The sequence below is a fragment of the Hoplias malabaricus genome, unplaced genomic scaffold, assembly GCF_029633855.1.
Source record: "Hoplias malabaricus isolate fHopMal1 unplaced genomic scaffold, fHopMal1.hap1 scaffold_60, whole genome shotgun sequence".
Taxonomy (NCBI): Eukaryota; Metazoa; Chordata; class Actinopteri; order Characiformes; family Erythrinidae; genus Hoplias; species Hoplias malabaricus.
This window is the reverse complement of record NW_027101071.1, coordinates 45001-69764: the sequence shown is the minus strand read 5'-3', so window position 1 is coordinate 69764 and position 24764 is coordinate 45001. Positions and strand designations below refer to the sequence as shown.

The window sequence follows — 24764 nt, the reverse complement described above, 5'->3', positions numbered from 1 at the left end:
GGGGCTGAGCATACCACCACCCTTAGCCCAGAGGTGTGCTCCTCATCGGGCATGAAATACGCTTCACCGGGGTCCATGGAAGTCATTCGAGACCTCCAGAGGGGGGGCCGGGCATACCACCACCCTTAGCCCAGAGGTGAGTCACTCCTCGGGCATCAAATTCGCATCACCGGGGTCCATGGAAGTCATTTAGACCTCCAGAGAGGGGGGCCGAACCTACCAGCAACCTTAGCCCAGAGGGCGTCACTCCTCGGGCTTCAAACTCCCATCATCGGGGTTCCATGGAAGTCTCGACTTAGGTTTTGAACCGTTCCGGGGTCACCTCCAGTGAGATAACGCGGAAATCTCACTATATTCATGCCCACAGGCGAACCAGAGCCTTGGGCTTGTCATAGTTACATACGGTGTACCCAAACTTTCGTCTTTTCTAAAGGAACCCTAATGTCCTGACGGCACCGCACTGGAAACCCCCATGCCCTCTGAATTTTTACCACTCCGAGGTGCTCCGTTTTGGGCTTGCTACCTAGGGCGAAGAGGGTCAGAAATTTTTCTAAGTCCTACTTTAAAACGTCCCACTGGGAGACCACTAGGGTTAGCACTTTGCCAAAAAATCACGGCTGAATGCAATTTTCACGCCTCGCACCCTTTGTTCGTTTAGATTTAACAAAAAAATCAACCGAACCCCCTTTTTAACAACGCTTTGCCGAATTTAGCTCACTTTTCCCGGCCTGGAATATCTCACGCTTGCCCCCCACGGTACTTACCTCCGGGGAAGACACCCCCGTCGCTGCCAACACCCATGCCCGGCCCAGGCTCACCCGACTCGGCCTCGCTAGCTCCATCGCCCGCTCCAAACCTCCGGGGAGAAGACCCCCATCGCCGCCAACGCCCATGCCCGGCCCAGGCTCACCCGACTCGGCCTCGCTAGCTCCATCGCCCGCTCCAAACCTCCGGGGCTGGACCTCCAGGAACCCAGCGCACCTCTCGAACCTATCCGGCCCACACTTAAGCACTCCTCCTCGGACTAAACCATCCAGCCCGCGCCGCTGGAACGAGCGCCCACTGGAAGACCTGAGCCTCAAACCCGCGCGCTTTACGGTTCTCTATCTCCCCGGGCTCGGAGCACTTTTCTCGGCCATGGGACCTCCAGGGGGGGCCCCTCTTAGCTCCGTCATCATTTCTCTAAGTCTCACTCCGCCCACTGGAAGACCTGAGCCCCAAACCCGCGCGCTTTACGGTTCTCTATCTCCCCGGGCTCGGAGCACTTTTCTCGGCCATGGGACCTCCAGGGGGGGCCCCTCTTAGCTCCGTCTTCATTTCTCTAAGTCTCACTCCGCCCACTGGAAGACCCGAGCCCCAAACCCGCGCGCTTTACGGTTCTCTATCTCCCCGGGCTCGGGGCACTTTTCTCGGCCACGGGACCTCCAGGGGAGGCCCCTCTTGGCTCCGTCAATATTCCTTTAAGTCTCATTCCGCCCACTGGAAGACCCGAGCCCCAAACCCGCGCGCTTTACGGTTCTCTATCTCCCCGGGCTCGGGGCACTTTTCTCGGCCATGGGACCTCCAGGGGGGGCCCTTCATGGCTCCGTCAATATTCCTTTAAGTCTCACTCCGCCCACTGGAAGACCCGAGCCCCAAACCCGCGCGCTTTACGGTTCTCTATCTCCCCGGGCTCGGGGCACTTTTCTCGGCCATGGGACCTCCAGGGGGGGCCCTTCATGGCTCCGTCAATATTCCTTTAAGTCTCACTCCGCCCACTGGAAGACCCGAGCCCCAAACCCGCGCGCTTTACGGTTCTCTATCTCCCCGGGCTCGGGGCACTTTTCTCGGCCATGGGACCTCCAGGGGGGGCCCTTCATGGCTCCGTCAATATTCCTTTAAGTCTCACTCCGCCCACTGGAAGACCCGAGCCCCAAACCCGCGCGCTTTACGGTTCTCTATCACCCCGGGCTCGGAGCACTTTTCTCGGCCATGGGACCTCCAGGGGGGGCCCTTCATGGCTCCGTCAATATTCCTTTAAGTCTCACTCCGCCCACTGGAAGACCCGAGCCCCAAACCCGCGCGCTTTACGGTTCTCTATCACCCCGGGCTCGGAGCACTTTTCTCGGCCATGGGACCTCCAGGGGGGGCCCTTCATGGCTCCGTCAATATTCCTTTAAGTCTCACTCCGCCCACTGGAAGACCCGAGCCCCAAACCCGCGCGCTTTACGGTTCTCTATCACCCCGGGCTCGGGGCACTTTTCTCGGCCATGGGACCTCCAGGGGAGGCCCCTCTTGGCTCCGTCAATATTCCTTTAAGTCTCATTCCGCCCACTGCCATACCCGAGGTCTTTAACCGCGGCGTTCACGGTTCTCTATCACCCCGGGCTCGGAGCACTTTTCTCGGCCATGGGACCTCCAGGGGGGGCCCCTCATGGCTCCGTCAACATTCCTCTAAGTCTCATTCCGCCCACTGCCATACCCGGGCTCGGAGCATGTACTTCGGCCATGGGACCACAAGAGGGCGCCCTTCTTAAGAAATTGCTGACATCCAGGACCATTCAAGGGAGCGACCTGCCTCCCTATGCCCGCCACCGGCTTCCTCTAACCGGTGTACGGACTCTCGGGGCCCGCGCCCCCAGAGAACCAGAGTTTCAGAAATTGCACTAAGTCCAGACATCCAGGACCATTCAAGGGAGCGACCTGCCTCCCTATGCCCGCCACCGGCTCCCTCTAACCGGTGTACGGACTCTCGGGGCCCGCGCCCCCAGAGAACCAGAGTTTCAGAAATTGCACTAAGTCCAGACATCCAGGACCATTCAAGGGAGCGACCTGCCTCCCTATGCCCGCCACCGGCTCCCTCTAACCGGTGTACGGACTCTCGGGGCCCGCGCCCCCAGAGAACCAGAGTTTCAGAAATTGCACTAAGTCCAGACATCCAGGACCATTCAAGGGAGCGACCTGCCTCCCTATGCCCGCCACCGGCTTCCTCTAACCGGTGTACGGACTCTCGGGGCCCGCGCCCCCAGAGAACCAGAGTTTCAGAAATTGCACTAAGTCCAGACATCCAGGACCATTCAAGGGAGCGACCTGCCTCCCTATGCCCGCCACCGGCTCCCTCTAACCGGTGTACGGACTCTCGGGGCCCGCGCCCCCAGAGAACCAGAGTTTCAGAAATTGCACTAAGTCCAGACATCCAGGACCATTCAAGGGAGCGACCTGCCTCCCTATGCCCGCCACCGGCTCCCTCTAACCGGTGTACGGACTCTCGGGGCCCGCGCCCCCAGAGAACCAGAGTTTCGGAAATTGCACTAAGTCCGATTTTCGCCCACTACGAGACCTAAAACTGTCATCCAGGATTTCACAGGGGAGTACCCACCTCCCCTATGCCCGCCACCGGCTCCCTCTAACCGGTGTACGGAGTCTCCGGGGCCCGCGCCCCAGAGAACCAGACCTGGACCGCTCCGGAGGGCCGGGGGTTTGCTTTCGCCTTCCCCCCGACAAATGTTTGAGTGGACGGGATGACTTTCAATGGATCGCGGTATATGCACCCGCTCTGCCACTTACGACACCCGCACTCCGAATCAGGTCGTTTACGAGTCATTTCACACCCGGATCAAGAGACATTTGCTTTGACGAGGGAGGTGGACCGAGGCGTTCATTAGCCCCGGTCCGGTTCCAGTGTCATGCGGCTCTCGTCACCGGCGGTGGGGAGGAAAGCACCTCCCACCCCGGCTATCCAAGACCAAGCTCACCGATGCTGGGCGCGGATGTATCGCTCCTTCTAGGCGGGATTCCGACTTAGAGGCGTTCAGTCGTAAGCCCTCGGATGATAGCCTTGCACCAGTAGCTGCACAGCCAAGCGCGAGTACCATGTATCCGAACCTGCGGTTCCTCTCGTACTGGGCTGGATTACTATCGGAGCAACGGTCAACATCAGTAGGGTAAAGCTAACCTGTCTCACGACGGTCTAAACCCAGCTCACGTTCCCTGTTAGTGGGTGAACAATCCAACGCTTTGCGAATTCTGCTTCGCAATGATAGGAAGAGCCGACATCGAAGAATCAAACGGCGACGTCGCTATGAACGCTTGGCCGCCACAAGCCAGTTATCCCTGTGGTAACTTTTCTGACACCTCCCGCTTAAAACCCAAAAAGCAGACGGAAGGATCGTTAGGCCCCGCTTTCACGGTCCGTATTCATACTGAAAATCAGGATCAAGCCGGCTTTTGCCCTTATGCTCTACGGGAGGTTTCTGTCCTTCCCTGAGCCCGCCTTAGGACACCTGCGTTACGCTTTGACAGGTGTACCGCCCCAGTCAAACTCCCCACCTGTCACTGTCCCCGGAGGGACTCGCCCCGGGCACGGAGGCCCGCAACATGAGTGTAACCGGACTCACTGCCAAGCGACCCACCCAGGGCTTAGCACCTTGGAACAAGGAACCCCCAGCAAGGAAAGGGTTCCCACCGACACCTTCACCGGGTTAGAGAGGTAACGGTAAGAGTAGTGGTATTTCACGGACAGCCCGCCTCGGGTGCTGGCCTTCGGCGGGCTTCCCACTTATTCTACACCTCCTATGCAGCCTCTCAATGACAGACTAGAGTCAAGCTCAACAGGGTCTTCTTTCCCCGCTGATTCTGCCAAGCCCGTTCCCTTGGCTGTGGTTTCGCTAGATAGTAGGTAGGGACAGTGGGAATCTCGTTAATCCATTCATGCAGGTCACTAATTAGATGACGAGGCATTTCGTTACCTTAAGAGGGTCATAGTTACCCCCGCCGTTTACCCGTGCTTGGGTGAATTTCTTCACTTTGACATTCAGAGCACTGGGCAGGAATCACATTGTGTCAAAACCGTCCGAGAGCCTTCACAATGCTGTGTTTTTATTAAACAGTCGGATTCCCCTGGTCCGCAGCAGTTCTAATTCGGCTGTTGGGTGCCGGTCGAGAGAACCACCTCGGAGCTGCCACCCCTCCGAGGCGAGACTCACACCCGATAGATCCACGAGGCCTCGGCTCGTCACGCCCGTCTCCAGTCACACTGCTCCGGTCCGGTCCTCCCAAGCCCCTACGGCCGGCGACGCATCCGCACACAACTCCAGAGTCTTCCCCCCCCCACGTCCGAACGGGAGTACGGAAGGCCGCGCTCGCGAGCCTGGCCGGGACCCGCCGATGGGCCTCGGAGCCCGGCCGACTTCGGGAAGGAAGGGCCGAAGGACGAGACGCACCGGAGGTTCGTCCCCTAAGGACGCACCCCCGCCGGAGTCCCATCCACGACCGCCTCCCCCCGGCACCGACCGAGTCCCCTAAGCACCACCGGGAGGGAACACCGGCTGCCTCGCGCGGCTGCGACCCACGCACTTTAACCGACAGACGCAGGAGTCAACCCGGGCGCCGTGCGCTTTTGCCCCGCATGACCCTCAGGGCAAGGGCGAACCAGAACCAGAACAGCCCTCGGCCTACGCTTCAGCTAAAGGGCCCGACCGAGCCCAGCCATTAGAGCCAATCCTTATCCCGAAGTTACGGATCTATTTTGCCGACTTCCCTTACCTACATTGTTCCAACACGCCAGAGGCTGTTCACCTTGGAGACCTGATGCGGATATGGGTACGGCCTGGGGGGAAATTCACTATACCTCCCCCGGATTTTCAAGGGCCGATGGGGAACGTCCCGGCTGCCTCACGGATGCATGCGGCGCCTTTCAGAGCGTTGAGCCCCTTTCTCGGGACAATCCCATTCCAGGGCGCTCCAGCTCTTTAGCAAGGAGAGTGAATCCTCCCCGGGGTTCCCACCGACGTCTCCGGGTTCGTTTGCGTTACCGCTATGAGAGCGCCTTCTCGGCACTCAATCTCCCCAATCCCAGGTTCGGGGATATTGGCCCGATCCCCTTTCGGTCAGCGGGGGGCAGACGAGACCATCGCCCCAGCGTTTCCGAACGGCGTTCGCCTATCCCTTAGGACCGACTAACCCACGGCCAAGCGCTGTCGGCGTGGAACCCTTCTCCACTTCGGCCTTCAAAGATCCCATCTGAATATTTGCTACTACCACCAAGATCTGCACCCGCGGCGGCTCGACCCAGGCTCACGCCAGAGGCTTCAGCGCCACCGCGGCGGCCCTCCTACTCGTCGCGGCATACGGTCCGTGTTTCAAATCAGGGATTGTGACACCTGCGACGGCCGGGTATGGGCCCGACGCTCCAGCGCCATCCATTTTCAGGGCCAGTTGATTCGGCAGGTGAGTTGTTACACACTCCTTAGCGGATTCCGACTTTCATGGCCACCGCCCCGCTGTCTATATCAACCGACACCTTTCCTGGGGTCTGATGAGCGTCGCGTCGGGCGCCTTAACCCGCGCGTTCGGTTCATCCCGCAGCACCAGTTCTGCTTACCAAAAGTGGCCCACTTGGCACCATCATTCGATGCCCGGCTCCAAGCCTGCGAGCCGGGCCTCTTACCCATTTAAAGTTTGAGGGTAGGACGAGGCCATTTCGGCCCCGCAGCCTATGATCATTGCTTTACCGGATAAAACTGAGTCTGGTGCCAGCTATCCTGAGGGAAACTTCGGAGGGAACCAGCTACTAGATGGTTCGTTAAGTCTTTCGCCCCTATACCCAGGTCGGACGACCGAATTGAACGTCAGGACCGCTACGGGCCTCCACGCAGGGTTTCCCCTGGCTTCGCCCTGCCCAGGCATAGATCACCATCTTTCGGGTACCACCGCGTATGCTCTTGCTCCACTCTCCACTCGGTGGAGAGCAGGCCGGTGGTGCGCTGTCAACCCAAACATTGACGGGGTGCATCAGATCCCACCTCAGCCGACGCGCGCCGGCCTTCACCTTCGTTGCGCCTCCGGGGTTCAAGCCCCTTTGACTCGCATACGCGTTAGACTCCTTGGTCCGTGTTTCAAGACGGGTCGGTCGGGGTCCGAACTTAGCCGCTGACCTTAGGCGTTTTGGCTGTGGGCCTGGATCACCCCCCGTATTGCCGTAGCGGGCCTAGCCCGGGGCTGAGGACAGCCCAACCGGCCCGCTTTCGTCCGAACGATCAGGGGGGGCCCCATCCCCATCCCGAAGGAGGGGAAAACGCGGAAAGGACATTACTCCGCGGCCCCGGCGTTATCGGCGAAGTCGGAGCGAGGGGCTGTAGCGGAACGCCCGTGTCCGGGGGCCACGTGGGGCTCCCTTCTCCGGACGGACCTACCTTCACCCTCGGGCCCTTCCAAGCCTAACCGGAGCCGGTCGCGACTCACCCACCACGCGGGGGGAAGTACACCTGACGGGCCGAGCCTTCGTACGCCCGAGAGGCCCGAAGTCGAGAGGCGAAGCTCAGGGCCGAGCAGGGAGTGGGGTCGCCCCCACTCTCGCCCGGATGAACTCGCCTCCGAGCCACGGAACCACACGAGCGCGGGCCGTCCGCCCGGCTGAATCCCCCGGGGGGGTCTTCTCGGTCCCCCGACCGTTTACCTCTCAACGGTTTCACGCTCTCTTGAACTCTCTCTTCAAAGTACTGCTTTCAACTTTCCCTCACGGTACTTTGTTCGCTATCGGTCTCGTGCCGGTATTTAGCCTTAGATGGAGTTTACCACCCACTTTGAGCTGCATTCACAAGCAACTCGACTCCGGGAAGCCCGATCTACCCGGCGGGATGCGGGACAATACCGGGCCTTCACCATCTGCGGAAGACACTTCCTTGCAAAACTTGGTCCCGCGTCCGCACCGAGACCAAACGGACTTCCGTACGCTACATTTCCCGGCCCACCCCGGTCAGGGGAAAGTGGGATTCAGCGCTGGGCTCTTCCCTCTTCGCTCGCCGCTACTAGGGGAATCCTTGTTAGTTTCTTTTCCTCCGCTTACTGATATGCTTAAGTTCAGCGGGTTGTCTCGTCTGATCTGAGGTCGCACTACGAGACTGTTTTGCGGGGCGCGGGGGGCGCGAACCCCCCGGCCGCTCGCCGTATTACGGTACCCACTCTCCGACGGCGGCGGAGAGCCCAGCGGGGAGAGACTATGACGGATTGGACCCGGACCTAATGGCTCTCCCTACGTCCGGAGCTCTCGCCACACGTCGGGTTTAAGGCCCGAGTCTGGGTTTAGGGAGACGAAGGGCCGTCCGAGGTGGAGGCCCTGCGAACTCCCAGCCGCGGTCTAGGAAGACCGATCGATGGGTAAACCGACCCTCAGACAGGCGTGGCCGCGGGATGGACCCCCGCGGCCGCCATGTGCGTTCGAAATATCGATGATCTGTGTTCTGCAATTCACATTATTTAACGCAGGTTACCGCGTTCTTCATCGATGCACGAGCCAAGTGATCCACCGCTAAGAGTTGTATGAGGTTTGTGCCCGGCCCGTTACAGGCCGGGCGAAGGAAGCCATTCGAACACGAGACAACGTTTGACAATATTTCAAGCCGGGTGCCTTCCCCCCCGTGGAGGGGGGAAGGTCATTGAACCTGGGCGTCACCACCGGACCGAGGAGTTACGGCCCGGGGGACGATCGCCCGAGTAGGTGCCCGAGACTTACGTGGTTTAGGAGACCGGGTCTAGGCCCCACCGTTCCCGGCGAGGCCCAGGGTTTGGTTCGCTGCGTTACGGGTCCCGGTCTAAGGCATTCAGGCGTGCGCTCAAAGCCAAGCTCTCCACCCCGGAGGGTATGAGCGAGGCCCGGTGGTACGCTCCCAAGTCCCCCGCTTAGGGGAAGGCGCTGGGTAGATCCCACCTAGTCAGGACCGGCGGGCACCGGCCGTCTCCTTCGGGTGTTTAAACGCATCCGGGGTTCGTGAGGCCCCTTCAACTCGCGCACCGGCCTTAGACTATTATACGGTCCGTCTCTGCGAAGCCAACATCGGGGTATTTGCATGCGCTCTTAAGCTCCGCTCCAACCCCGTGAGGGGAAAGAGTTTCGCCCGGCGGTACGCTCCCGTCCACCACCACCCCCTGTGCCGGGGGGATGGGTTCAGGGAGATCCCACCGAGGCCGGCGAGCACCGGCCAACGCCCTGGGGGTGAGTAAGCCCCTTTGACTCGCGCACGCACAATCAAGCCTTCAACGATCAATGGTTGGTTTAACGACCCGGCGGGCGGCTCCGGCGCCACTCTCCCCCCCGCGAACGAGGGGGGCGGACCGGGGTACCTATGCACCTAAGGCGGTCCTCGCATAACCCCGAGTTCCGAAGCCGGCTCGCTACGTCCACCCACCCGGAGGGGGAGAGACTCACGTCGGCCGACGACGAAAGGTACGAGGCTTCTGCGGTCCATACCTTGAAGGTACCCGCCGGGGGAGGTTTGGCCTCTCGAGTCCGACTCGACAACCGGCCGTGGCCAGGTCACCGTTAATGATCCTTCCGCAGGTTCCCCTACGGAAACCTTGTTACGACTTTTACTCCCTCTAGATGCCCAGGTTCGATCGACTTCCCACCTCAACGAGGCAACCCCCCGGTAAAGGGGCACCTCGGAGACGGTCCGAGGACCTCACCAGGCCATCCAATCGGTAGTAGCGACGGGCGGTGTGTACAAAGGGCAGGGACTTAATCGACGCGGGCTGGTGACCCGCGACTACTTGGAATTCCTCGTTCAAGGGGAAAAGTTACAATCCCCTATCCCCAGCGGGGAAGGCGTTCATAGGATTGCCCAGGCCTTTCGGCATAGGATGGATGCACATGCTGAACCAGCCAGTGTAACTCACGTGCGGCCCCGGGCGTCTAAGGGCATCACAGACCTGTTATGGCCCCGAATCTCATACGGCTTTGCCTTGCCCCGGATCGCTCTAAGAAGTTCGGCCACCGACCGACGAACCCCTCGGGCCGCAAGCCCCCACAGGGACCCAAGGGAGGGCCGTGTAACTTTTTAAGGCACAGGGTCTCGTCCGTTATCGGAGTTAACCAGACGAATCGCTCCACGAACTCCCAACGGCCATGCACCACCACCCACAGAATCAAGAAAGAGCCATCAATCTGTCAATCCTTACCGTGTCCGGGCCGGGTGAGATTCCCCGTGTTGAGTCAAATTAAGCCGCAAGCTCCACTCCTGGTGGTGCCCTTCCGTCAATTCCTTTAAGTTTCAGCTTTGCAACCGTACTCCCCCCAGAGCCCAAAGACTCGTGGTTTCCCTCACGCTGCCCGGCGGGTCATGGTCGCTAGCCTCACGCCGCCGGATCGCGGGTCGGCATAGTTTACGGTCGGAACTACGACGGTATCTGATCGTCTTCGCTCCCCCGACTTTCGTTCTTGATTAATGAAAACATTCTTGGCAAATGCTTTCGCTTTCGTTCGTCCCACACCGGTCAACGAATTTCACCTCTATCGGTGTGGTACGGATGCCCCCGGCCGTCCCTCTTAATCATTGCCCTCGGTCCTTAAAACCCACGAAACAGGACCGTGGAAGCCCCGGAGCCCCACTCCGGAACGACCAGCCGTCCCGAAGGAGAGACCCCGAAGCCCCGCGGAAGGGCCCTATTCCATTATTCCTAGCTCAGTCAGACATGGCACGTGTCGGCCTGCTTTGAGCACTCTGCTTTATTCAAAGTAAACGCTCCGGACCCTCCAACCCACCGTGCACCGCAGTGAAGTACCCAGCTAAGGGCTTCTCCGCGGCCGGCGAGCAGAGGACACCGGCGGGTAGGGACCAGGTCCCAACATCCACCCAGAGACAGGGGGTCACCCCCGAAGGAGCTCCCCACGCCATCCCGGACAGTACAGGGGATCCGAGACCTGTCCCCACATCCAACTACGAGCTTTTTAACTGCAGCAACTTTAGCATACGCTATTGGAGCTGGAATTACCGCGGCTGCTGGCACCAGACTTGCCCTCCAATGGGTCATCACTCACGGACATAGATTGAGTTCATTTCGATTACGCTCCACAGGTTCATAGGACCCGCATCGATATTTTTCGTCACTACCTCCCCGTGTCGGGAATGGGTAATTTGCGCGCCTGCTGCCTTCCTTGGAAGTGGTAGCCGTTTCTCAGGCTCCCTCTCCGGAATCGAACCCAGATTCCCCGTTACCCGTGGTCACCACGGTAGGCACGTAGCCTACCGTCGAAAGTTGATAGGGCAGACACTCGAATGATACGTCGCCGCCCCGGAGGGCTTAACGATCGGCCAGAGGTTATCTAGAGTCACCAAAGCGACCCGACCGGAGCCGGGAGGGTTTTTCGGTTCTGATAAATGCACGTATCCGGGGGACAGGGGCCGGGAGAGCATTTCACGCCGACCCCCAGAACCCTTCCAACGCTTCGTTTGCATGTATTAGCTCTGGAATTACCACAGTTATACCAAGTAACGTGTGGAGCGATCAAAGGAACCATAACTGATTTAATGAGCCATTCGCAGTTTCACTGTACCAAAACCCGTGTGTACTTAGACTTGCATGGCTTAATCTTTGAGACAAGCATATAATACTGGCAGGATCAACCAGACCGACCCCCCTTGGATCTCAAACCCCGGACGGGGAAAGAGAGGGGGCGCATGGAGCCCGTGAGAGTGATCTCAGGGGACACCAGCGAAGAGGATCGAACGCGACCCCGCTGTGGGGGTCTGCAATCGACTTGGCAACTTGGAAAACGTATGATTCTCGCCCGGACGGTGCAGGCTAGGGGCCGGGTCCTTCCCTCAAACGGATCCCGACCCTAAGGCACCACCGACGCGGACGTTGAACGGACCTACTGTTGGATCGACCGGCCGACTAAGTCCCCCTCGGAACCGTTCTGGACAAGCGGACATGCCTCTTACGGGCATCCACGAGCCATGGAGGCTGGGAGCACAAGGTGGGGAGGATCGCTCTAAGCACTGTATTTAGGCTTAGAAGCCTGCCCCTGGTGCTCCGCGTATACCGAGCTCGAACGGCCGTGAAGGACAGCCGTTAAGGGAAGAGAATGGAAGAGAATCCTGGCCCCCTCAAAGCGCGAGGAAGTCGGCATAGGTTTTTACGGTACGCCACCACCGGAGCCGTCTGATGTTCAGAAGACGAAGGGTTTTGCCCTCAATCTCGTAAGGTCGAGGGCTCACCACCGAACTTCCAGCCGCGGTCCTTGGTAGGACCGATACGCGGACAAGCCGCAAATCCTGGCCCCCTCGCAGTGCGAGGAGGTCGGCAAAGGTTTACGGTTTCGCCCCCCGGAGCCTACGGAAGTCTGCGTTTAAGAAGACGAAGGGTCGGATCCCGTAGGCCGACCCTGCGAACTTCCAGCCGCGGTCTGTGGAAGACCGATCCGTGTCACCTCTAATGCGCTCTTTGCCTCCGGCCGTTTCCAGCCGGGGGCCCGGTGGTGCGCTCCCACGTCCCGCTCAAAGGAGGGGAAAGGTCGGGAGATCCCACGGACCGGCGGATGACCGCCGGCCAACGCCTCGGGGGGTTACGCGGCCCCGTCGACTCGCGCACGGGCAAATTTATGGGTTTAAAAAGGGGGACAATCCTCATACGTTCGACCCCCCGGTGCCCAGGGAAGTTGACCCTCCCCGGGCAGGCATATCGAACGAATCATCGGTCGGAAAACTCTCTCTTTCGGGACGGGGGAAACCCCTCATACGCTCGACCCCCCATGCCCAGGAATGTTTTACCTTCCCAGGCATACATCGAACGAATCATCGGGGTGGACACAACGGGCTTATAACAATCGACGGGGCGGCCCGTTCCACCCGCCCCACAAGTGGGCAGATGGTCGGTGGCCTATAGACCCACAGGCAGTCCCAATACCACCGTGATACGAGATCCGGGGTTGGGACTTGACCTTAAAGGTACCCGGTCGAGGCGGACCGAGTGGAAGCCACTCGGATTTATGACAGTGGTAGGCCCCACGGACCTTGGGGACCACTCCCCATCGCTCTGCCCGGCACCTGGCTCGGAAACCGGGACTAATTTTGGCAGTAATACGCTATCGGTCTTGGTTCTCACTGGTTCATACACCCAAGATGGGCGAACGTCGAACGCGAACGGGAGCAATCAACGCCCATAACCCCTAATTATGCACGAACCGGGGGCTATATAAGGGGTCGCCTTCACTCGGAGCCGTCAGTCTCTCACCATGGATAGCTGCCCGCTTTGCGAACAAGCCATTGCTACGGATCTGACTTTCCACTTTACCATCTTCCACAGACTCGGACCGGACGACGCAGCCTTCCTCCGAGAACTGGACCGAAGCGGGGAGAATTCATCACAGCTCGACTGCCCTCTCTGCGGCCTGCCGTCTCTCTCTTCGCCGGCAGATCACCTGGGCTCGGCGCATTCCCTCAAAGGCCTCGCCCTTCGGATCGCTCTCTCTGCCGCTCGACGCCTTCGCACCCTCCACCTTCTGCGTCGCTATCAACAGTCTAAGCCGCGGAACCCTCCACCGCCCTCGGGATCCCGTTCCCCGAATCCAGCCTCGCCGCCGGGACCAAGCACGCCGGGACCGAGCGCGCCGGGACCGAACACGCCGGGACCGAGCACGCCGGGACCGAGCACGCCGGGACCGAACACGCCGGACCCGAACACGCCGGACCCGAACACGCCGGACCCAAGCACGCCGGACCCAAGCACGCCGGACCCAACCATGCTGTACCCAAGCTCACCGGACCCAAGCACGCCGGAGCCAACCACGCCTGATGCTTGCCCGCTCTGCGAGCAAGCCATTACGGATCTGACTTCCCATTATACCACCTTCCACCGCCTTGGATCTGCCGACATTGACTTTCTCCGGGGACTGGACCAAAGTGGGGAGAATTCGTCCCAGCTCGACTGCCCTCTCTGCGGCCTGCCGTCTCTCTCTTCGCCGGCGGATCACCTGGGCTCGGCGCATTCCCTCAAAGGCCTCGCCCTTCGGATCGCTCTCTCTGCCGCTCGACGCCTTCGCACCATCCACCTTCTGCGTCGCTATCAACAGTCTAAGCCGCGGAACCCTCCACCGCCCTCGGTATCCTGTTCCCCGAATCCAGCCTCGCCGGGCCCCAGCACGCCGGGCCCCAGCATGCCGGACCCAGCCATGCCGGGCCCAAGCACGCCGGGCCCAAGCACGCCGGGACCCAACACGCCGGACCCAGCTTCGCCGGACCCAGCCTCGCCGGACCAAGCCTCCCCGGGCCAAGCCACTACGGGCCAAGCCACGCCGGAGCCGGTCGACAGCGACTACCAACCGAGCGAGTCTTCCCCTGCCGAATCCACCTCGGACACGGATTCAGAGACCGAGCGGGCACGGCGAACCTCCCGGGGGAGGCAGCTCGTGATCCCGCATCGGTTTCGGGACACCTACGTCAGCCGTTCGGTAGACGACTTTCAGAAGTTCTACCTGCGGGTCGACGCGTCACCGAAGGACATCGAGAACTCTCGCCAGCGACGGGGCCACGTTATTCGGTTCCTGCTTCACTGCGCCCCGCCCGGCTGCCAATTCACAGACCTGTCTTTCGTCCATCACACGAACGTTCCCACTTGGGTACAGAGCCTTCAGAAACTGGGTTACGCTTCGACAACCGTTAAGTGTTACCTGCACAGCGCCAAGGCGTTCGTCTCCCACGTCGCTGCCTTCGACCCAGAGACCGCCGGGGTCAGCCCCGAAGAGCTCCAGAGGCTGAAGCTGACCTTCGCCAAGGCTCATCGGGACATCGCACGCACGATTCTGGGCCATCGCCAGCGCGTGAAGAGAGCGAAGCTGAGTCGCTTGCCGCAACCTTCGGATTTCAGGGTCTTCCTAAGCCACGCTAAGACCCGAATCCCAGAGCTCATAGACGCGGCCCGGACGGGGGACACCGCCCGCCGGTCGACGCTACGGATGCTCCAGGGGTACCTGCTCGGCCTTTTGTCTGTCTTAACCGGTCACCGGTCGGTTGTGTTTCTCAACCTGACGGTTGGAGAGTTGAGGCAAGCCAGCACCACGGATGGCACCGGCTTCGTGGTTTATGTTCGTGAACACAAGACCAACGCCTCGTTCGGGGACGCTCCGATCGGGTTGTCTGCCACAGAGCTGGCCTGGTTGACCGCACTCAGCGACTTACACGGGGCCCGGGACGGGTTCGTGTTCTTGGACAGGGGGAACCAGCTGCGCAAGCCAAACTCACTGCTTCGGATCGCGTGGACGGATGCGGGCCTCGGAGGCGCGGTGGCCTTCAACCTGATCCGCACGGCTGTTTCGAACCAAGTGAGTGTTGAACTTAATCCGACTTATGTGGGCTCTTAACCCCGGCCTTCCTACTTCTGACACCTCGCACCTCTGTTTCAGGTTTCGACTCTGCCGGCCGAAGATAGAGATCGAGTGACGACAAGCATGTGCCACTCCAACATCACTGCCCGGGCCTTCTACCGAGCCGGCCTCTCTGCGGCCGATGTGATGCGGGCTCGTGAGAACCGTCTTTCCGCCCTCGAAACGGCCTGAACCGGACCCTCTTCAAAGCGCAACCCAGCCGGGATTCACTCCGTGTTTCTGCACCCCCGTGGCTTTGATATGTTTTACTGCGAAATAAATACATTTATTTCTGAATCCCCAAACAGAGTGTTCCCGTGTGGTACTTGCTTCGGTTTGGAGATGGAGGGGGGGTGGAGATTGGGTGATCCTCCCAGAGGGAGACTTTTTACGAGGTCCGACCGGCCTTAAGACTTAAACGATCAGTGGTTATGGGTTAACTTAGTCGGCGGGCGGCCCGTTCCACCGCCCCGCTAAGGGAGCAGTGGTCGGAGGCCTATGGACCTTAGGCAGTTCACCGGGGTGGGTAAACTTACCTTTAGGCACCCGTCGCATGAATATAGGAGACCATTTGGCTTTTTTGGCCCCGGAAACCAGCCACTTCTCCGGGCATATATAGAACCAATCCCCCCCAGGGAGGGAGTTGGAACTAAAGGTCATTGAAATTAAATGGGTTTAACAGTTAACTTTGTCGGCGGGCGGCCCGTTCCACCGCCCCGCTAAGGGAGCAGTGGTCGGAGGCCTATGGACCTTAGGCAGTTCACTGGGGGCGGTAAACTTACCTTTAGGCACCCGTCGCATGAATATAGGAGACCATTTGGCTTTTTTGGCCCCGGAAACCAGCCACTTCTCCGGGCATATATAGAATGAACCATCGGGGGCTAAGGGCAGATAGTCAAGTCAGTTATACCGATCGAACTCTCTTGAGTTTCGGCTTAAAGCTCTGGCATTTGCCGTTGGGACTTAGAGTTTTTTTTTAATAAAGAGGGGAGGCCGGGCTTACCTCCACCTTAAGCCCAGAGGGTGTCCCAGTCCTCGGGCTTGTGTATTCGCATCAACGGGGTCCATGGAAGTCATTTTTAGACCTCCAGAGGGGAGGCAACCCAAACCATCCCCTTAGCCCAGAGGTGTGCCACTCCTCGGGCTTGTGTATTCGCATCAACGGGGTCCATGGAAGTCATTTTAGACCTCCAGAGGGGAGGCAACCCAAACCATCCCCTTAGCCCAGAGGTGTGCCAGTCCTCGGGCTTGTGTATTCGCATCAACGGGGTCCATGGAAGTCATTTTAGACCTCCAGAGGGGAGGCAACCCAAACCATCCCCTTAGCCCAGAGGTGTGCCAGTCCTCGGGCTTTAAATTCGAATCACCGGGGTCCATGGAAGTCATTTTAGACCTCCAGAGGGGAGGCAACCCAAACCATCCCCTTAGCCCAGAGGTGTGCCACTCCTCGGGCTTGAAACTTCGCATCACCGGGGTGTATGGAAGTCTTTGATCCAGTTCTGCCAGTGCTCGTTGTCGAACTTAGAAATATTTCTAATTATTTTTAGACTTCCAGAGGGGAGGCCGAGCATACCAACCCCTTAGCCCAGAGGTGTGCCAGTCCTCGGGCTTCGGTATTCGCATCACCGGGGTCTACGGAGGTCTCAACTTAGGTTTTGAAAACCTCCAGAGGGGGGGCCGGATTAACCACCACCCTAGCCCAGAGGGGTGCCAGTCCTCGGGCTTCGGTATTCGCATCACCGGGGTCTATGGAGGTCTCGACTTAGGTTTTGAAAACCTCCAGAGGGTGGGGGCATATCTTATCCCCACCCTAGCCCAGAGGGGTGCCAGTCCTCGGGCTTCGGTATTCGCATCACCGGGGTCTATGGAGGTCTCGACTTAGGTTTTGAAAACCTCCAGAGGGTGGGGGCATATCTTATCCCCACCCTAGCCCAGAGGTGTGCCAGTCCTCGGGCTTCGGTATTCGCATCAACGGGGTCTACGGATGTCTCGACTTAGGTTTTGAACACATCCAGGGAAGCAGAGCGGACATTCCCATTATTTCAAGCCCATCGGGAAGCCACTCTTTTGGGCATAGCGTTTCGCATCGCTGTTACCCAAACTTACGTCTGATTTAATGCCTCCCTAATATCCCGACGGCACCAGGCTGAGAAACCATATGCCCACAGGATTTGAGGCATTGGAACCTCGTTCGCATAGCCGACAACGATGAACCTCCCTCGGACTCGCTACGAGGCTTGAGGAGGGTCCTGATTTTCTTAAAATCTCAGGTGAGGGACTTAGAAAATTTTCACTTTAAAACCACAGACCTCCAGAGGAGAGACCGGGCTTATCACAACCTTAGCCCAGAGGGCGCCACTCCTCGGGCATGTCACTTCGCATCACCGGGGTCCATGGATGTCTCGACTTAGGTTTTGAACACATCCAGAAGGGGGGGCCGGATTAACCACCACCCTTAGCCCAGAGGGGTGCCAGTCCTCGGGCTTTAAATTCGCTTCGCCGGGGTCTATGGAAGTCATTTTTAGACCTCCAGAGGGGAGGCAACCCAAACCATCCCCTTAGCCCAGAGGTGTGCCACTCCTCGGGCTTGTGTATTCGCATCACCGGGGTCCATGGAAGTCATTTTAGACATCCAGAGAGTGGGGCCGGTCTTACCACCACTCTTAGCCCAGAGGGCACCACTCCTCTGGCATGAAATTCGCATCACCGGGGTCCATGGAAGTCAGTTTAGACCTCCAGAGAGTGGGGCCGGTCTTACCACCACTCTTAAGCCCAGAGGGCGTCACTCCTCGGGCATGAAATTCGGATTACCGGGGTCTATGGATGTCTCAACTTAGGTTTTGAACACATCCAGAGGGGAGGCCACCCAAACCATCCCCTTAGCCCGGAGGTGTGCACCTCCTCGGGCTTGAAATTCGAATCACCGGGGTCCATGGAAGTCAGTTTAGACCTCCAGAGAGTGGGGCCGGTCTTACCACCACCCTTAAGCCCAGAGGGCGTCACTCCTCGGGCATGGAATTCGCATCAACGGGGTCTACGGATGTCTCGACTTAGGTTTTGAACACATCCAGGGAAGCAGAGCGGACATTCCCATTATTTCAAGCCCATCGGGAAGCCACTCCTTTGGGCATAGCGTTTCGCATCGCTGTTACCCAAACTTACGTCTGATTTAATGCCTCCCTAATATCCCGACGGCACCAGGCTGAGAAACCATATGCCCACAGGATTAGAGGCGTCTGAACCCCTTTCGCATAGCCGACAACGATGAACCTCCCTCGGACTCGCTACGAGGCTTGAGGAGGGTCCTGATTCTCTTAAAATCTCAGGTGAGGGACTTAGAAAATATTCACTTTAAAACCACAGACCTCCAGAGGAGAGACCGGGCTTATCACAACCTTAGCCCAGAAGGCACCACTCTTCGGGCATGTCACTTCGCATCACCGGGGTCCATGGAAGTCTCGACTTAGGTTTTGAACGCATCCAGAGGGTGGGGGCCGGACTTACCACCACCCTTAGCCCAGAGGGCGTCACTCCTCGGGCATAAAATTCGGATAACCGGGGTCCATGGAAGTCAATTTTGACCTCCAGAGAGGGGGGGGCCTGGCTTACCACCACCCTAAGCCCAGAGGGCGTCACTCCTCGGGCATGAAATACGCTACACCGGGGTCCATGGAAGTCAGTTTAGACCTCCAGAGAGGGGGGGCCGGGCTTACCACCACCCTTAGCCCAGAGGGCACCACTCCTCGGGCTTGAAATTCGCATCACCGGGGTCCATGGAAGTCTCGACTTAGGTTTTGGAAACCTCCAGAGGGGGGGCTGCACTTACCACCACCCTAAGCCCAGAGGGCGTCACTCCTCGGGCATGAAATACGCTATACCGGGGTCCATGGAAGTCCTTTTAGACCTCCAGAGAGGGGGGGCCGGGCTTACCACCACCCTTAGCCCAGAGGGCACCACTCCTCGGGCTTGAAATTCGCATCACCGGGGTCCATGGAAGTCTCGACTTAGGTTTTGGAGACATCCAGAGGGGGGGCCGGGCTTACCACCACCCTTAGCCCAGAGGGCACTACTCCTCGGGCATGAAATTCGGATAACCGGGGTCCATGGAAGTCTCGACTTAGGTTTTGGAAACCTCCAGAGGGGGGGCTGCACTTACCACCACCCTTAGCCCAGAGGTTCATCACTCCTCGGGCATGAAATTCGGATAACCGGGGTCCATGGAAGTCAGTTTAGACCTCCAGAGAGTGGGGCCGGGCTTACCACCACCCTAAGCCCAGAGGGCGTCACTCCTCGGGCATGAAATTCGGATAACCGGGGTCCATGGAAGTCAGTTTAGACCTCCAGAGAGTGGGGCCGGGCTTACCACCACCCTAAGCCCAGAGGGCGTCACTCCTCGGGCATGAAATACGCTACACCGGGGTCCATGGAAGTGATTTTAGACCTCCAGAGAGGGGGGGCCGGGCTTACCACCACCCTTAGCCCAGAGGGCGTCACTCCTCGGGCATGAAATTCGGATAACCGGGGTCCATGGAAGTCAGTTTAGACCTCCAGAGAGTGGGGCCGGGCTTACCACCACCCTAAGCCCAGAGGGCGTCACTCCTCGGGCATGAAATTCGGATAACCGGGGTCCATGGAAGTCTCGACTTAGGTTTTGGAGACCTCCAGAGGGGGGGCCGGGCATACCACCACCCTTAGCCCAGAGGGCGTCACTCCTCGGGCATGAAATACGCTATACCGGGGTCCATGGAAGTCAGTTTTGACCTCCAGAGAGGGGGGGCCTGGCTTACCACCACCCTAGCCGAGAGGGCGTCACTCCTCGGGCATGAAATTCGCTTCACCGGGGTCCATGGAAGTCATTTTAGACCTCCAGAGAGGGGGGGCTGCACTTACCACCACCCTAGCCGAGAGGGCGTCACTCCTCGGGCATGAAATTCGGATCACCGGGGTCCATGGAAGTCAGTTTAGACCTCCAGAGAGTGGGGCTGGTCTTACCACCACCCTAAGCCCAGAGGGCGTCACTCTTCGGGCATGAAATTCGGATAACCGGGGTCCATGGAAGTCTCGACTTAGGTTTTGGAGACATCCAGAGGGGGGGCCGGGCTTACCACCACCCTTAGCCCAGAGGGCGTCACTCCTCGGGCATGAAATACGCTTAACCGGGGTCCATGGAAGTCAATCTAGACCTCCAGAGAGGGGGGGCCGGTCTTACCACCACCCTAAGCCCAGAGGGCGTCACTCCTCGGGCATGAAATTCGGATAACCGGGGTCCATGGAAGTCTCGACTTAGGTTTTGGAGACCTCCAGAGGGGGGGCCGGGCATACCACCACCCTTAGCCCAGAGGTGAGTCACTCCTCGGGCATCAAATTCGCATCACCGGGGTCCATGGAAGTCAGTTTAGACCTCCAGAGGGGGGGCTGAGCATACCACCACCCTTAGCCCAGAGGTGTGCTCCTCATCGGGCATGAAATACGCTTCACCGGGGTCCATGGAAGTCATTCGAGACCTCCAGAGGGGGGGCTGGGCATACCACCACCCTTAGCCCAGAGGTGAGTCACTCCTCGGGCATCAAATTCGCATCACCGGGGTCCATGGAAGTCAGTTTAGACCTCCAGAGGGGGGGCTGAGCATACCACCACCCTTAGCCCAGAGGTGTGCTCCTCATCGGGCATGAAATACGCTTCACCGGGGTCCATGGAAGTCATTCGAGACCTCCAGAGGGGGGGCCGGGCATACCACCACCCTTAGCCCAGAGGTGAGTCACTCCTCGGGCATCAAATTCGCATCACCGGGGTCCATGGAAGTCATTTAGACCTCCAGAGAGGGGGGCCGAACCTACCAGCAACCTTAGCCCAGAGGGCGTCACTCCTCGGGCTTCAAACTCCCATCATCGGGGTTCCATGGAAGTCTCGACTTAGGTTTTGAACCGTTCCGGGGTCACCTCCAGTGAGATAACGCGGAAATCTCACTATATTCATGCCCACAGGCGAACCAGAGCCTTGGGCTTGTCATAGTTACATACGGTGTACCCAAACTTTCGTCTTTTCTAAAGGAACCCTAATGTCCTGACGGCACCGCACTGGAAACCCCCATGCCCTCTGAATTTTTACCACTCCGAGGTGCTCCGTTTTGGGCTTGCTACCTAGGGCGAAGAGGGTCAGAAATTTTTCTAAGTCCTACTTTAAAACGTCCCACTGGGAGACCACTAGGGTTAGCACTTTGCCAAAAAATCACGGCTGAATGCAATTTTCACGCCTCGCACCCTTTGTTCGTTTAGATTTAACAAAAAAATCAACCGAACCCCCTTTTTAACAACGCTTTGCCGAATTTAGCTCACTTTTCCCGGCCTGGAATATCTCACGCTTGCCCCCCACGGTACTTACCTCCGGGGAAGACACCCCCGTCGCTGCCAACACCCATGCCCGGCCCAGGCTCACCCGACTCGGCCTCGCTCGCTCCATCGCCCGCTCCAAACCTCCGGGGAGAAGACCCCCATCGCCGCCAACGCCCATGCCCGGCCCAGGCTCACCCGACTCGGCCTCGCTAGCTCCATCGCCCGCTCCAAACCTCCGGGGCTGGACCTCCAGGAACCCAGCGCACCTCTCGAACCTATCCGGCCCACACTTAAGCACTCCTCCTCGGACTAAACCATCCAGCCCGCGCCGCTGGAACGAGCGCCCACTGGAAGACCTGAGCCTCAAACCCGCGCGCTTTACGGTTCTCTATCTCCCCGGGCTCGGAGCACTTTTCTCGGCCATGGGACCTCCAGGGGGGGCCCCTCTTAGCTCCGTCATCATTTCTCTAAGTCTCACTCCGCCCACTGGAAGACCTGAGCCCCAAACCCGCGCGCTTTACGGTTCTCTATCTCCCCGGGCTCGGAGCACTTTTCTCGGCCATGGGACCTCCAGGGGGGGCCCCTCTTAGCTCCGTCTTCATTTCTCTAAGTCTCACTCCGCCCACTGGAAGACCCGAGCCCCAAACCCGCGCGCTTTACGGTTCTCTATCTCCCCGGGCTCGGGGCACTTTTCTCGGCCACGGGACCTCCAGGGGAGGCCCCTCTTGGCTCCGTCAATATTCCTTTAAGTCTCATTCCGCCCACTGGAAGACCCGAGCCCCAAACCCGCGCGCTTTACGGTTCTCTATCTCCCCGGGCTCGGGGCACTTTTCTCGGCCATGGGACCTCCAGGGGGGGCCCTTCATGGCTCCGTCAATATTCCTTTAAGTCTCACTCCGCCCACTGGAAGACCCGAGCCCCAAACCCGCGCGCTTTACGGTTCTCTATCTCCCCGGGCTCGGGGCACTTTTCTCGGCCATGGGACCTCCAGGGGGGGCCCTTCATGGCTCCGTCAATATTCCTTTAAGTCTCACTCCGCCCACTGGAAGACCCGAGCCCCAAACCCGCGCGCTTTACGGTTCTCTATCTCCCCGGGCTCGGGGCACTTTTCTCGGCCATGGGACCTCCAGGGGGGGCCCTTCATGGCTCCGTCAATATTCCTTTAAGTCTCACTCCGCCCACTGGAAGACCCGAGCCCCAAACCCGCGCGCTTTACGGTTCTCTATCACCCCGGGCTCGGAGCACTTTTCTCGGCCATGGGACCTCCAGGGGGGGCCCTTCATGGCTCCGTCAATATTCCTTTAAGTCTCACTCCGCCCACTGGAAGACCCGAGCCCCAAACCCGCGCGCTTTACGGTTCTCTATCACCCCGGGCTCGGAGCACTTTTCTCGGCCATGGGACCTCCAGGGGGGGCCCTTCATGGCTCCGTCAATATTCCTTTAAGTCTCACTCCGCCCACTGGAAGACCCGAGCCCCAAACCCGCGCGCTTTACGGTTCTCTATCACCCCGGGCTCGGGGCACTTTTCTCGGCCATGGGACCTCCAGGGGAGGCCCCTCTTGGCTCCGTCAATATTCCTTTAAGTCTCATTCCGCCCACTGCCATACCCGAGGTCTTTAACCGCGGCGTTCACGGTTCTCTATCACCCCGGGCTCGGAGCACTTTTCTCGGCCATGGGACCTCCAGGGGGGGCCCCTCATGGCTCCGTCAACATTCCTCTAAGTCTCATTCCGCCCACTGCCATACCCGGGCTCGGAGCATGTACTTCGGCCATGGGACCACAAGAGGGCGCCCTTCTTAAGAAATTGCTGACATCCAGGACCATTCAAGGGAGCGACCTGCCTCCCTATGCCCGCCACCGGCTTCCTCTAACCGGTGTACGGACTCTCGGGGCCCGCGCCCCCAGAGAACCAGAGTTTCAGAAATTGCACTAAGTCCAGACATCCAGGACCATTCAAGGGAGCGACCTGCCTCCCTATGCCCGCCACCGGCTCCCTCTAACCGGTGTACGGACTCTCGGGGCCCGCGCCCCCAGAGAACCAGAGTTTCAGAAATTGCACTAAGTCCAGACATCCAGGACCATTCAAGGGAGCGACCTGCCTCCCTATGCCCGCCACCGGCTCCCTCTAACCGGTGTACGGACTCTCGGGGCCCGCGCCCCCAGAGAACCAGAGTTTCAGAAATTGCACTAAGTCCAGACATCCAGGACCATTCAAGGGAGCGACCTGCCTCCCTATGCCCGCCACCGGCTTCCTCTAACCGGTGTACGGACTCTCGGGGCCCGCGCCCCCAGAGAACCAGAGTTTCAGAAATTGCACTAAGTCCAGACATCCAGGACCATTCAAGGGAGCGACCTGCCTCCCTATGCCCGCCACCGGCTCCCTCTAACCGGTGTACGGACTCTCGGGGCCCGCGCCCCCAGAGAACCAGAGTTTCAGAAATTGCACTAAGTCCAGACATCCAGGACCATTCAAGGGAGCGACCTGCCTCCCTATGCCCGCCACCGGCTCCCTCTAACCGGTGTACGGACTCTCGGGGCCCGCGCCCCCAGAGAACCAGAGTTTCGGAAATTGCACTAAGTCCGATTTTCGCCCACTACGAGACCTAAAACTGTCATCCAGGATTTCACAGGGGAGTACCCACCTCCCCTATGCCCGCCACCGGCTCCCTCTAACCGGTGTACGGAGTCTCCGGGGCCCGCGCCCCAGAGAACCAGACCTGGACCGCTCCGGAGGGCCGGGGGTTTGCTTTCGCCTTCCCCCCGACAAATGTTTGAGTGGACGGGATGACTTTCAATGGATCGCGGTATATGCACCCGCTCTGCCACTTACGACACCCGCACTCCGAATCAGGTCGTTTACGAGTCATTTCACACCCGGATCAAGAGACATTTGCTTTGACGAGGGAGGTGGACCGAGGCGTTCATTAGCCCCGGTCCGGTTCCAGTGTCATGCGGCTCTCGTCACCGGCGGTGGGGAGGAAAGCACCTCCCACCCCGGCTATCCAAGACCAAGCTCACCGATGCTGGGCGCGGATGTATCGCTCCTTCTAGGCGGGATTCCGACTTAGAGGCGTTCAGTCGTAAGCCCTCGGATGATAGCCTTGCACCAGTAGCTGCACAGCCAAGCGCGAGTACCATGTATCCGAACCTGCGGTTCCTCTCGTACTGGGCTGGATTACTATCGGAGCAACGGTCAACATCAGTAGGGTAAAGCTAACCTGTCTCACGACGGTCTAAACCCAGCTCACGTTCCCTGTTAGTGGGTGAACAATCCAACGCTTTGCGAATTCTGCTTCGCAATGATAGGAAGAGCCGA

The 24764-nt window shown here is 59.3% G+C and overlaps 1 non-coding gene and 2 pseudogenes across 1 annotated transcript; all 3 read right to left on the bottom strand.

The window, feature by feature from the left end:
- Positions 1-3479: 3479 nt before the first annotated feature.
- Positions 3480-7870, bottom strand: LOC136684495 (28S ribosomal RNA; annotated as a pseudogene).
- A 272-nt stretch (positions 7871-8142) lies between these two features.
- Positions 8143-8296, bottom strand: LOC136684493 (5.8S ribosomal RNA). Its single transcript, XR_010799685.1, has one exon. It is a non-coding gene; the product is annotated as a 5.8S ribosomal RNA (ribosomal RNA).
- Positions 8297-24211: 15915 nt separating this feature from the next.
- LOC136684494 (28S ribosomal RNA) overlaps positions 24212-24764 on the bottom strand; it is a 4391-nt pseudogene continuing 3838 nt past the window's right edge.